Source organism: Jaculus jaculus, chromosome 12 (genome assembly GCF_020740685.1).
Source record: "Jaculus jaculus isolate mJacJac1 chromosome 12, mJacJac1.mat.Y.cur, whole genome shotgun sequence".
NCBI classification, from domain to species: Eukaryota; Metazoa; Chordata; class Mammalia; order Rodentia; family Dipodidae; genus Jaculus; species Jaculus jaculus.
This window is the reverse complement of record NC_059113.1, coordinates 26,197,161-26,210,898: the sequence shown is the minus strand read 5'-3', so window position 1 is coordinate 26,210,898 and position 13,738 is coordinate 26,197,161. Positions and strand designations below refer to the sequence as shown.

At 42.3% G+C, this 13,738-nt stretch overlaps 1 long non-coding RNA gene across 1 annotated transcript; it reads left to right on the top strand.

Moving 5' to 3' along the window:
- The first annotated feature begins 6,624 nt into the window (after positions 1-6,624).
- On the top strand, positions 6,625-10,421 carry LOC123453790. The gene is made up of 3 exons (XR_006632972.1): positions 6,625-6,998; positions 7,599-7,666; positions 10,256-10,421. It is a non-coding gene; the product is annotated as an uncharacterized LOC123453790 (long non-coding RNA).
- The last annotated feature ends 3,317 nt before the right edge of the window (positions 10,422-13,738 follow it).

Genomic DNA, 13,738 nt, shown 5'->3' with positions numbered 1-13,738 from the left:
TTGAAAAAATTGGTGAGAACATCAACACCTAAGACATCTACTGCAGAAATGGACAAATTGATGGAAGTGAACGGTCATCCCTTGTCAGGTGAAGTCCAGGACACAGGGAGCAGGCTTAATGATGGAGCTAGGGAGTCAAGTCAAGACGGCACGCTTTGTGAACAAGCTACTGTAGCTTCCTAAACACCTCCCAAATATGTAACGATCTGTTTGTTAATGCATCTTCCTGAATTTATAACCATTTCCTGCCTAGCATTCTCTGTTAGACTAAGATCAATGAGAGCCAAGATGTGATCTATTCAATTATCTGAGCTTTAAAAATACATTACACACCGCTGGACCCATGGTGCACACCTTTCGTCCCAGCACTTGGGATGCAGAAGTAGGAGGATCACTTTGAGTTCAAGGCCACCCTGAGAAAACAGTGAATTGCAGGTTAGCCAGGGCTAGAGTGAGACCCTCCTTAAAAAACAAGTTATCTGTATATGTATGTTACACATTATACAAACATCATCAGTAGACATTTCCTCATGAATATGAATGAGGGAGGCTGGAGAGAAGGCTTAGCGGTTAAGCGCTTGCCTGTGAAACCTAAGGATCCCGGTTCGAGGCTCAGTTCCCTAAGTCCCACGTTAACCAGATAGACAAGGGGGAGCACGCGTCTGGAGTTCGTCTGCAGAGGCTGGAAGCCTTGGTGCGCCCATTCTCTCTCTCTCTCCCTCTATCTGTCCTTTCCTCTGTGTCTGTCGCTATCAAATAAATAAAATAAATAAACAAATAAAATAAAATACTTAAAAAATATCTGGCTTCCATTAAAAAAAAAAGAATTTGAATGAGGGAATCTAAAAATGCATCATATTACACACACATAAAAATGACTCATATATTATTTCCTTCTGCTTTTCTCCATGATACAGAGTCCACTGTCAGATTGGAACGTAATGATCATGCATTTCCTTACAAATGTCTAAGGTAAGTTAAAATTATTGGAATGATGTAGCTACGAACGTAATTCTAGAAGTGTCGAAATCTAAAATTGTGTTACAAATAAATCCAAAACTAGGAATAATGAAAAGGTATAATTACAGTGTCCTACCGTTTTCTATTCATTGATTGGTTTATTTGTTTGAAACAGATTGAAAGAGTCTGATATATATATGTATATATATGTATATGGAGAGAGAGTGGGAGAGAAAGAGAGAGAGACACGGGCACAGAGAGATTGAGATTGGGGGATCTAGGGCCTCCAGCCTCTGCCGACGAATTCCATATGCATGTGTCCCCTTGTGAATCAGACTTACATGAGTCCTGAGGAGTTCATCCTGTGGATTCCTTGGCTTTGCATGCAAGTGCCTTAACTGCTAAGCCATCTGTGCACCCCAAATACTCCTACTTTTTAATGCCTAGTTGTTCTTACTCCAGAAATGAAAGGGTACACTCCCTGTACTGAGTTCATGTTGTTTTTTGTTTATTTCTGTTTGGTTTTGGCTTTTCAAAGTAAGGTTTCTCTATAGCCCAGGCTGACTTGCAATGCACCATGTGGTGTCTCAGGGTGTCCTGAAACTCACAGTCATCCTCCTAGCTCTACCTCCAAACTGCTGGGATTAAAGGAGTGTGCCACAAAATCCAACCCTATCATGTGTGTGTGTGCCTATACCCTATTTTTTCCTATCATCAGGAGATAGATGTCTAAGGAGATATTACCCTTTAGTTTTTAGTAGAGTGGATTGTTGACCATGAGATGGAATCTGGAGGTGTTGATAAAAGTTCTCAAAGGAATCCATTTGGCTACCCAGGTGTTGTACAGGACGCCTTTGATTCCTGCAAATGGGATTGGGAGGTAGGAGGATCTCTGTGAGTTTGAGTACAACCTTTGTGTACGTAGGGAATCACAGATCAACCTGAGCTGAGAGCAAGATCCAACCTTGCCAAACAAAACAAAACAAAATAAAACATCCATGAAAATAGAAAGAAGGCCATGGTGGGGCAAAGAGACAATGGTACAAATGAGTATGGGTTTGAACAGAGGGTTGATATAACGAAAACATACCTAGTTTGCAAAACACATTGAAATCTAATTCATCTCCCTGTATCTGATCATGTTTAGTCAGTCATTTCGGACTGGTTTGGAGGTCACTGAGTATTATGGAGTAGTATGCAAAAGCAGTATCTTAATGGAATTCAACATGCAAATGATGTGCTGACATGAAAGTATCAGGAATGGAGGTTTAGATTTCAATTATGTAATTAACAACATTCAGACAACACTTTAGAGAAATGTGTCATTCTTTGTGCTTTTTATTATGAGTAGCAATAACTTTACAATGAACACATGGCTTAGCGGTTAAATGTTTGCCTTTGAAGCCTAAGAAAACCTGTTCCCCTCCGGGTCTCACATGCAGATGCAGTGAGTTAAGCATGCACTGTTGCGCATGCACACAAGGCCAAGGGTGCATCTGGCATTAGTTCTCAGTGGCTGAGAGATCTAGATTGTCTGTTCTCTGTCTAGTGGTCTTTTTATCTGACTCCCCCCACAAATAAATAATAATGAAAGTGTTAAATTTGAAAAATGTATAAACAGGGTAAATGTGTGTAATTTTCCCGAATTGTTTTGCGACCTTGATGAGTAGAGTTATTAGAGAGCATTGTTTTCTATGATTAACTTACAGAAAGGAAAGAGCCTATCCATTAGGAAAAGGAAATAAAAGTGCAATTACAAAAAGTCAATTGAGAGAATTGGTGAGCATACCAACACCTGAGACATCCACTGCAGGAATGGACTCAATGATGGAAATCAACAGTCTTTCCGCATCAGGTGAACTCCAGGAGCACATTGGGAGCAGGCTCTTCGAGGGAGCTCCTGACACAAGCCAGGATGGCAGCCTTTGCGAACTAGCATCTTTAGCGTCTAAAACATCTACCCAGCCCATTATGATCTGTTTCGTACAGGATCTACTTGATTTTATACCTATTATTTATCAAGTATGTTCCATTAGCTAAGCTACATGAGAGCAAAGTCTCATCTGTTCATTTAGCTATGCTTAAAAAATATGTTGCCCATTGTACACATACCTTCAGTAGACATTTCCTCAGAGCATGAATGAAGGAATGTGAGAATGTATCTTCCACTTACATGAAAGTAGTCTTGTCTTATGTACATTCATTTTCTCCACGAAACAGATTCCACAGTTGGAAAGGAAAACAAGTATAAAGTAGTTCCATACAAAAGGCTAAAGGAAGTCAATAATAGTGAAAATGATATAACTGTAATAGGAAATGAAGAAATGGAAAAACATAAAGGTTTCTTGCACTTAAATTGGAAACTAGGAACAGCACATAAGAAACACATTAAAAGGTATAATATCCTCCTTTTATTTGTTTATTTACTTTTTATATTTGAAAGAGAGAGAAAAAGAATCAGATATATAGAGAGAGAGACAGTGGGTGTGCCGGAACGTTCAGCTGCTACAGACAAATTCCAGATGAATGGGCCCCTTAGCATCAGGTTTACATGTGTCCTGGGGAATTGAACATCTGTTCTTAACCTTTGTAAGCAACTGCAGTTGCTTAGCCATCTGTCTTTGTGCAAGAGTGGGAATGTTGCCAAATTGTCTTGTAATGTAGTGAGAGAATAAAATGGTAGGAATCATTGACTCTTGAATCTCTTAAAGGAGTGAGCCCCCCTGCCCTCTGGCAGAAGAAAAGAAGAGTGAAAACAGTAAGTTCACTACATGGGAATCCGTGTCTGCATCAACCAGAGAAAGGTCTCCTGTTGAAACTGACACTGCGCAGCCAGCGCAAGTTGACGGCAGTCACGTGCCTGGTGACCTACACCACACCGGGAGAAGGTTAGACCACCGAATATTCCTTTCGCTCTACAGGAAGTTACACTGCTCGGTTTCTCTGGAAATTGTGCAGATTCGTGTAGTCTTCATTCAAAGTAGGAGGAGGCTCAGCTCCATCACATTGCTGAACAGTGAGGAAGATGGACGCCCGCCACAGAGACGAGCAGGAGCAGTGACGATCGAAGCGTGGCTGTAGCGGATATTGGCACATAACGCCTTAGACACGGTTTTCTCAGAAAAGTATTGGAGAACACATTGGAAAGTGAAGGGAAATAGAGAAAGGAAGAGGTTTCTCTTTTTACATCATTCATTGGAAAGATGATTGCAAGCAAGCTCTTGGAAGTGGTCCAGTAGAGAAGGAAGTGTGTGTTTCTATGATATCTGTGTTTGTCTGCCCGGTGTTAGAAATCTTGGTCCATGCCGTTGAATGCCCATTCCTGTGAACATATTTCCTCATCTGCTTACATGCTCACACAAAAGTTAGGATCTACATGTGAAGGAGAACATGCAGTGTTTGATTTCATGAGGCTAAGTTACCACTTTAGGTATGTTTCCACTTATGTCCGAGTTCCAGTCTATCTCAGGAGGTTATTTTCTTGACAGTTGAATAGAATTTTATATGTATATGTGCCCCATATTTTTATGACCGACTCATCCGTTGTTGGATATCTATGTTGATTGCATTTATTAGTTTTTGTGAAAGTGGACAGGAGACCATGAGATGGAAGCAGAGATGTTGAGCAAAGGTGTCGGAAGTCCATGAGGATGTTAGGGGAAGGGAGGCCAAGTGGAGGGGACACAGTTCTGGAGGTGGCGGTGGATAGATTAAGGTTGAAGGAAACAGAAATAGACTATGTGTAACAAACACCACATATAAATCTAATTCTTTGTTTTGTGATAAAAATAAGAAGCCTTCCTGGGTGGGATGGTGGCGTACACCTCTAATGCAGTGCATCCAATGCAGAGGTAGGATGATCTCCATTCCTCTGAGGTCACACTGAGACTGCATAGTGAATTCCCATCAGCCTGTGAGAGAGAGACCCTCTGTGAAAAAAACCCAATGTTAATCAAATAAAAATTAAGAAGCCTTGATTTATTATGTCTGGGCATGTTTAGTCAGGCAAGGAGAGTTTGACTTAAGTCATATAGTTAAAATCATTAGACATGTCAGACATAATTCTGTCACTCTTTGTGTCTTTTCTAATCAGTAGCAGTGATAGAAAAGGTTCTTTAAAATGAGAGCTTTAAACACATTAATAGGTGTGTGCATTCTTCAGAGAGAGGGAGGGTGCCATTAGTCTATGATAGAGAAGTAAACTGTTCACAGTGTATCAGAGAGCAGAATCTGGAATTCTAAACTTCACCATTCAGTATTCTTTTGCCTCTAAAAGTTGAAGTGATGAAAGTTACCGGTTTTCAACAGGCTATAGTAATAAATAGACCTTTGGTATACTCAAAGTAGGATTTTAAATAACTTTTAAGCAACTTTAGGTGGTTTTATTTTTCACAAGTATTTTCCTGCCAGTCATAATAAGTGGCAAATGAGTGATACTGTGAGTGGTAATGTCAGTGTGCTGTTACATCACTGAATACTGCTGGAATACAAAGGTTACTTTCATGACACATTGTGAGAATCATGTCCTAAAGACAAACTCATAGGATGAAATTCTGGGTCTCCCTCTCACCAGCTTGTATCCTTAGACAATTTACATGGCGTTTTCTTCCCTATATCTTTCTCCATGAGACATCTACGTGTTACTTATGTCACAAAATTATTGTGAGGTATCAAGGCAGAACAACACATGTACAAGGCTTACAGTAAATAAACAGTTAATATTGCATGGGGGGTCTGAGATAGATAACCCCTGTAATTGTTTGAAAACGCTGCATGCTATCCTGTCAAGACTCAAATCATACTTTAGTATAGGGATTTAGTGCCTGTGAGTTTGGGTTTTTTGTTTTTGCTTTTTTGAGGTATGGTTTCACATAGCTCAGGCTGAGATGGAATTAACTAGGTAGTGTCAGGGTGGCCTCGAACTCACGGCGGTTCTCGTACTTACCTCTGCCTCCCACGTCCTGAGATGAAAGGTGTGTGGCACCACTCCCAGCTTTCTTCTATTTTTATTAAGAACAACAATATAGTATATTTGTGGTAGCTAAAAAGGTACAAGAGTTATCTTTCTTTGGCTTTGGCCCTCAGAAAGGTTGATGTAAATTTGTTTCTTGGTTTTGATAGTGCTGTGATCTGCCTACTAAGTTTCATTTCAATCCCCAGGTAAAGAATGATTGGACCTTTAGTACCATATAACAGTTAGGAATTTGTGACGTAGATTTCAACCTCATGTTGTTACCTAAAAAAGCATCTACTACACTTGGAAGGCAGAGGTAGGAAGGATTGCTGAGAGTTTGAGGCCACCCTGAGACTATATAGCGAGTTTCAGGTCAGCCTGGACTAGCATGAGGCCCTATCTCGAAAAACAACAACAACAAAATCACTGTATGTGATTTGTTAACTAATTGTCTGAATTTTTTTTTTTTCTGTTTGATTTAAAGGGCTGCCGAGAATACATCTACCGAACTCCACAAGGTATTTCAAGTAATCACTTAAAAGAGTTTTCAGGAGGAACATTGCACACCGCAGAGAACTGTGAGATCTATCATAGAACGCAGACCCACTGAGCACACGAAGAGGGAGGCGCTGCCGCCGCCACGGCTTCCCTCAGCAGCCTCCAGCCCTGCGCAGTCACGCAGAGACCTGCAGCTGCACGGGAGCCCGCTGTCAGGGCTGCCCACCCCCGTGCCCACACAGGGCCGGGCAGAGCTAGGTGGACTCGCATGCCTGGGGCCTGGCAGCTGGAACAGGAGAACATTAGCAAGAAAGCGTTGCACACATGTTTATTGCTAGGGAACAGTGGGTAACAAGGAGGAGTGATAGCAAGGAGCACAGGTTAGTATGCCAGAGTGCCAGTAGGAGAAATCAGGAAGTAACTCACTTCAAGGGCAGGAGAGAAAAGAGGCTTCGATGGAGTTAGAAGGGAAAAGGTTATACGGTCAGCTACTTCTCAATGTCTGGTGGAGTTCCAGCTCACTGGCACTGAGGAAATGCAGGCTCCCCGTCTCCACCAGCATCATGTTCCATCGCCCAGTGAACAGGTAGGACTGGGAGTCACAGCAGGAGCCGGGGCAGACATGGTCTCTCCTGCAGGCCCTGTGCACAGAATCTTTGCAGCACAGGATTTTCATTGCTTCAGAGGGAAAGCCTCCCCTTTTGTGCTATCAACTGTGTGTGCTTTCTCAGGATTGTTTACTCTCTCTGCAGCTTTAAAGGGTAAGGTCTTTCCTGTCTGGTCCAGCTGTGAAGTTTAAGAATTTGACTTGTCATAGGCTCAGCACTTGATTAAAAAAAAGTAACAAATTACAGATATCTGTCAATATAGCTATTAAATGAGCACACACTGTTGCGAAATCTGAGTTATTGAAGATGTTTCTAATCAGCACTTTGATGTTGTATCAAACTATCAATTAAAGATATGGGAAAAATGGTCAAGTAGAGAAAAAGAAATACTGGGTTAAATAAAGACATTTACATGAAGAAACAAAATTTTCCTTTTACCCTGTTACAAAAGTCATTTCTTCTCAAGGTCCCTATACCTGTGCATAAATTTTTAACTCTAGATATCAAACAAAGATTTCTGCGCGTTGCATATATGGTAAAAAAAAAGGTTTAAATTTTGACATTGCATTGTTTTACAGGTGGGCGAGAGAGTTGATAGAAGGAGCAGACGATTTCACTCATTCAGCATAAACAACTTCAGACGCCTGTGAGTTGCAGGTTTTTCTACAGTGGACACAACTTAGACTATGTTGTGGGCTTTCTTTGGCGCATACATTTTAGATAAATTCACAGTAGTCTGTCACAAATAGGGAATTCAGAAATTTTTGGTTTCTAAAAATCATTATGGTTTAGCTTTTCAAAGAAGTCTGAGTTATAACTATTGTAACATTTCAACCTCCTTCAACAACTACACTTCCATTTGGTTTTGCAAAGTGGCAGTGGTTGCCCACAATGAGGGTACTCTCGGAAACCCTGCTGTGGATTCTTTTGTTTTGACACCAGATTTAGGACAATCTCAATAGCATGATCTGTATATAAATTACTGGGGTATGTAGAGAGATAATCAGACAGAAGTTCTGTGGTGATGGAGGAAAACTTCTTTTTAGTTTTGATTATTTGAGAGAGAAAGGGGCAGTTAGAGAGACTGAATGGGCGCACCAAGGCCTTCAGTCACTGCATGCAAATTCCAGACGCATGTGCCCTCTTGTGTATCTGGCGAACGTGGGTCCTGGGGAACCAGGGTCCTTAGGCTAAACAGGCAAGCAATTCACTGCTAAGCCGTCTCACCAGCTCAGGACTTCTCTTTTTTGAAGAGCAGCTTGAGTTCACCTCTAGGCTCACTGTCATACTGTCTGTGATCAGCCGGTATCGTGACATCTCATTCCTTTGGCAGAGTTGGAGCTGAGCTTGAGTGTAGACGGATGGAACCAAGGTGGGACTTTAAAGGTTTATCGTAGTGGAAGTGCTGAAAATAACTTGAAACTGTCCTTTAGAAAGGTGTGAAGGAATTGTATGTGTCCAGATAGGTCCCTAAGTAGAACTGGATTCCTAAATGGTAAGATCTCGGAATGGTGTTCCTAGCTACCTCTAAGAAGGGTAGATTGAGTTTCACCGGAGGGTGTAGGGTAGGGACAACCAAGTGGAGGAGAAGTGCCTGAGGAGTGGCTTGGAATCTTTCAGGAGTGAAAGCCAAGAGTTGAGGAAGCCTTGTGGAAGTCAAGTGATTCCCCAGTGAGGCGTTCCTTTCAGTAGGGTGTGCCTTCTCAATTGTTCCTCAAAGATGGAGAGTCGTAAGCAGAGGAGAGTTCAAAGGTGCCAACTAAGCTGGTGAGACCTGTGACATTACTTTGGAGACCAAGATAATCATCCAGTAATCGTCAGTTTGGAGAGGAGTACGGAGCCCAAGGCAGGCAGGATCTCTTGTTGGAGAACTTAGGTGACTTCTGAGCCTTTGACGATTTCACGGGGAAGAATCAGAGCTATGCTGACCAGGTGTCCCGAAGAGTGAATGAGTGTGTGTTAGGATTTCATTTGTGTACATGGTGAAATAATTTGCCTGTCCTGTTTTAGTAAGTGTCCCTTGAAGGGGTGACTGGTCAAAGAAGGTGGTGGCGTGAGATGCCCCTGAGAACTGACAGAGCTGCATAGAGCAGTTTGTAATTCAGCTCTCAGGCTGGCCAGTGGGTGAGGGGAGTAGTGAACTTGTGGAGAGGCTTGCACATGATACTGAAGGACTTAGGGTGTCAGGAGAGGCATTTCTTTCCTCACTGGCAGGAGGAATAGTACTCCCTTGCAAGGGCACCCATGGGCCCTTTATGAACTCCTTTCCCTATTTAGACTTTTCTGCTCCCTTGTGCTATGATTGGGGATGACTGAGCCATCAACGGCCTCAGTGATAGTGATGTTGTAACCAGCATCCTTTTCTCCTTCCTTTCCCACACTGTTTTTTCTTAGTACTTGTATGGACTGAATTATTTGATGGGTCTTGCAATGGATAATTGTGGCCTTAGGACAGCCTCTCTCTTCCGTACAGTGAAATGAGCACGCTCAATGAGTGAACCCTCGCTTGTTAAGGGTCCTCTTTCCTCTCTTTCCTCCACATTGCTTCATGCTGAGTGCAAGATGTGGAGATATATCCAGAGTCTGCATTAAATACTAAGATTTTGTAAACTTTTCTTATGGCAAGAACTCCTTGAATGACAATAGCCTCTACCTTTGTAGCCAATATGTGAGGGCAAGTTTACTTTGCTATTTATATTGTTTTGTTATTATTGTTTTTTTAGTGAGATAGAGAAAGAGAGGGAGAGAGAGAGAGAGGAGTGACAGAGAGTTGATATTTTGGGCCTCAGCCACTGCAATTGAACTCCAGATGCTTATGCCACCTAGTGGACCTTGTGCTTGCCTCACCTTTGTGCATCTGGCTAATGTGGGATCTGGAGAGTAGAACATGATACCTTAGGCTTCACAGGCAAGCGCCTTAACCACTTAGCCTTCTTTCCGGCCTGACTCCTGTGAAGTTTGACCCCTTATTCCTGGTTCCAGTGTGTGCTATTCACTTAGCATGTGGCTGTTAAATAGCCGAATGAAAAATGGGAAATCACTCACACTTATTCTTGATGAGAATGAATTCTTTGTGAAAGTTGGGCATATTGTGCTTCATTCTGATGTATTGTAGTGGTACATGCATGTTTGCATTCTCATATATACTCATAATGCTCACACTTCCTAAGTCTTGTGTGCTAGTAATAGTGATATCTTTGAAAACAAGAATATAATTCTCACTTTCTCTTTCTAGTATCTTCTTCAGGTCCTTCGAGGTCCTCTGAAGTCTTTGGTGTTCAATTGAGAACTCAAGTCGTAATCCTCCTCCACGTTTAAGAAGAACAAAATACATCTTTGCATTTTGCAGAAACACTTACTAAGATTAAACATAGTGATCTTTTATGATTACTTTAATTACATTTGTGCTTTGGAAGTCATTATTAGAATTCACTGAGGATGTTTTGTGTGTGCGTGTGTGTTTTTTTTTCTTTGTGTGTGTGTGTGTGTGTGTGAGAGAGTGTGTGTAGTGCGGGGGCTGAAACCTTGGGTTCGGGCATGGTAGGCAAGTGGTCTACCACTCAGCCGTATCTTCAGCCACACTGAGTTGTCCCCCACCCAGCTGTGCCCTCACCCCGTGTACTGGCCCTCCTCCTTAGGGCCTTGTCATTCTAGTCCAGTGTCTCCCATAAGCTGTATCCTCTGTCCCTCCTCTGAGTTGATGTTTGTCTCTTTGGGTTCATATGAATTTGTTGAGATGGTTCTCATGTAGGCCTGGCTGGCCTCAAACTTGCTAGATAATTGAGAATGACTTTTGGCCCCTGATCTCGTGTCTGAGTCCTGCATGCTAAGATCATAGGCCCATCATGTGTGATATGGGCCTATGATGTGAGGAGTTGCTTATCAATGACATGGCAGCAAGGGAGAGAGAAAACACGATATACATTTCGGTGCCTCCTTCCTCACCAAGAACACACATTCAGAAGTTTCCAGTATTTATCACAATGATGTCAACCTCTGGGAACCAAGTTTTCAACATGCAAACATATGAGAGGAATTTCACATTCAAATCATAGTGAACATAATTTCAGAAACATCAACGCTAGCATACATATATGCATAGAAATCCTGGTCTTCCTGCCTCTGTCTTCTGAACGCTGGGCTCACAGGTATATGCCATTATGACCAGCGAAAAATAGACAGATACTAACACAATGGCACTTAAATGCTAATAAGAAGGAACCTGGGGCGCCGAGGGTCAATGATGTTATTTTGAAAATTTTATTTTATTTGACGGGCTGGGGCGATGGCTTAGCGGTTAAGCGCTTGCCTGTGAAGCCTAAGGACACCGGTTCGAGGCTCGGTTCCCCAGGTCCCACGTTAGCCAGATGCACAAGGGGGCGCACGCGTCTGGAGTTCGTTTGCAGAGGCTGGAAGCCCTGGCGCGCCCATTCTCTCTCTCTCTCCCTTTATCTGCCTTTCTCTCTGTGTCTGTCTCTCTCTAATAAAATTTTAAAAAAATTAAAAATTTTTGTTTTATTTGAGAAAGAGAGAGAGAGCAAAGCAGAGAGATAAAGAAAAAAAAAGGAGAATCTAGGTGTACCAGGGCCTCTGTCTCTGTAAATGAACCTCAGATGCATGTGCCATTCTGTTCATCTGGCTTATGTGTGTAGTGGGGAATCAAACCAAGGTCCATGGGCTTTTGTCGGCAAACACCTTTACCGCTGAGCCCTCCTTTGAGCCCCTCCTGGAGGATCTTTTTGAAAATAATTGGTTATGTGCATGTATGTTCAAGTGGGGGGCGGGGCTATGTGTGTTTCATGTATGTGTGGAGGTCATAGAAGCTGTCTGTGGAGGTCAGAGAGTTCCCTGTGCTCCACTTTCTTACTTTTATTAGTGTTTTTGTTGTCAGCCTTCTCAGGCTGACCTGGTATTTACTACATTGTCTCACAGTGGCCTCAAACTCACGATTTAAAGACATGTGCCGGGCTGGAAATGGCTTAGCATTTAAGCGCTTGGCTGTGGAGCCTAAGGACCCCAGTTCGAGGCTCAATTCCCCAGGATCCACGTTAGCCATATGCACAAGAGGGCGCATGCTTCTGGAGTTTGTTTGCAGTGGCTGGAAACCCTGGAATGCCCATTCTCTCTCCTTTTCTCTCTCTGTCTCTCTCTCTCTCTCTCTCTCTCTGTTGCTCTCAAATGAAGAAAAGATGAATTTTAAAAAGTTGTTAAAAACATAGACAAAGACATGTGCCAATCCACACAGATTCAATTTTTTTTTTCAAGGTAGGGTCTCATTGTAACCCAGGCTGACTTGAAGTGTAGTTCCAGGCCAGTCTCAAACTCACAATAAACCTACTGACTCCCGAACGCATTTTAAGAAAATCTATTCTTATTGTCAAATATGAAGGAGAAAACTATCCAGCGAGAAACAGTCCGAAAGAGTGAATGTGTGTGCTAGGGCTTCTTTCCACGGCAAATAAACTCCAGAATCATGTGTCACTTGGTGCGTCTGCCTTTATTTTGATATTGATCCTGGGCCATTGGGCTTGCAAGCAAGTGCCTTTAACCACTGAACCATTTCTCCAGTCTGAGTTCGTTCACTCTTAGCCTCAGTAGCATTATCTATGAAATGGACATGATGTTCCATTTCCTTAATCAAGGAAAGTTTTATTACTGTTTTTTTTTTTTTCTTTTTGTTGTTTTTTGATGTAGGGTTTCACTCTAGCCCAGACTGACCTGGAATTCACTATGTAAACTCAATGCGGCCACAGACTCATGGCGATCCTTCTACATCTGCCTCCCAAGTACTGGGATTAAAGGCTTATTACTATTTTTATTCATTTATTTACTTTGTAAGCAGAGAGAGGGAATAGAGACAGAATGGGCATGCTAGGGCCTCTAGCCACTGCAAACAAACTCCAGACGCATATTTCCCTTGTGCATCTGGTTTATGTGGGTCCTGGGGTATTGAACCTATGTCCTTTGGCATTGCAGGAAAATGATTTAACCTCTATGCCATCTCTCTTGCGCTTATTATTATTATTATTATTGTTATTATTATTATTATTATTATTATTATTATTATTATTTCACAGTAGGGTTTTTCTGTAGCCTAGGCTGACCTGGCATTCACTGTGTAGTCTCAGGGTGGCCTCGAACTCATGGCAATCCTCCTAACACTGCCTCCTGAGTGCTGGGATAAAAGGGGTGTGCAGTCACACACGGCTATTTAAATAATTTTTTATTTTTATTTTGAGATAGGACCTCACATGTAGACCTGCCTGACCTTGTACTAGCTATGTAGACCCGGCTGGATTTGACTCGGCAGTGATCCTCCTACTTCAGAGCTTCCTGAGTGCTGAGATTACAGATGTGAGCCACTAGGTCTGGCTTTTTTTTTTTTTTTTTTTTAAAGTTTGAGACAGGATGTTGCTCTGTAACTTGCAAGGCTACAAAATTGGAATCCCGTGTATTGGGATGACAGGTGTATGCCACCACATCTGCATTTTGTTGTTGTTTTTGAGGTAGGGTGTGAGTGTAGCCCAGGCTGAATGACATTCTGTATGTAGTCTTAGGGTGCCCTTAAAGTCACAGTGATCCTCCTACCTCTGCCTCGCAAGTGCTGGGAGTAAAGACATGTGCCAGTATACCTAGGCAAAATCAATTGTGTTTGTGAAACTTCGGCCTAGCTGGTGCAGCCCCTTACTGAAGCATGTCATGGCACCAGTCTAGTTTC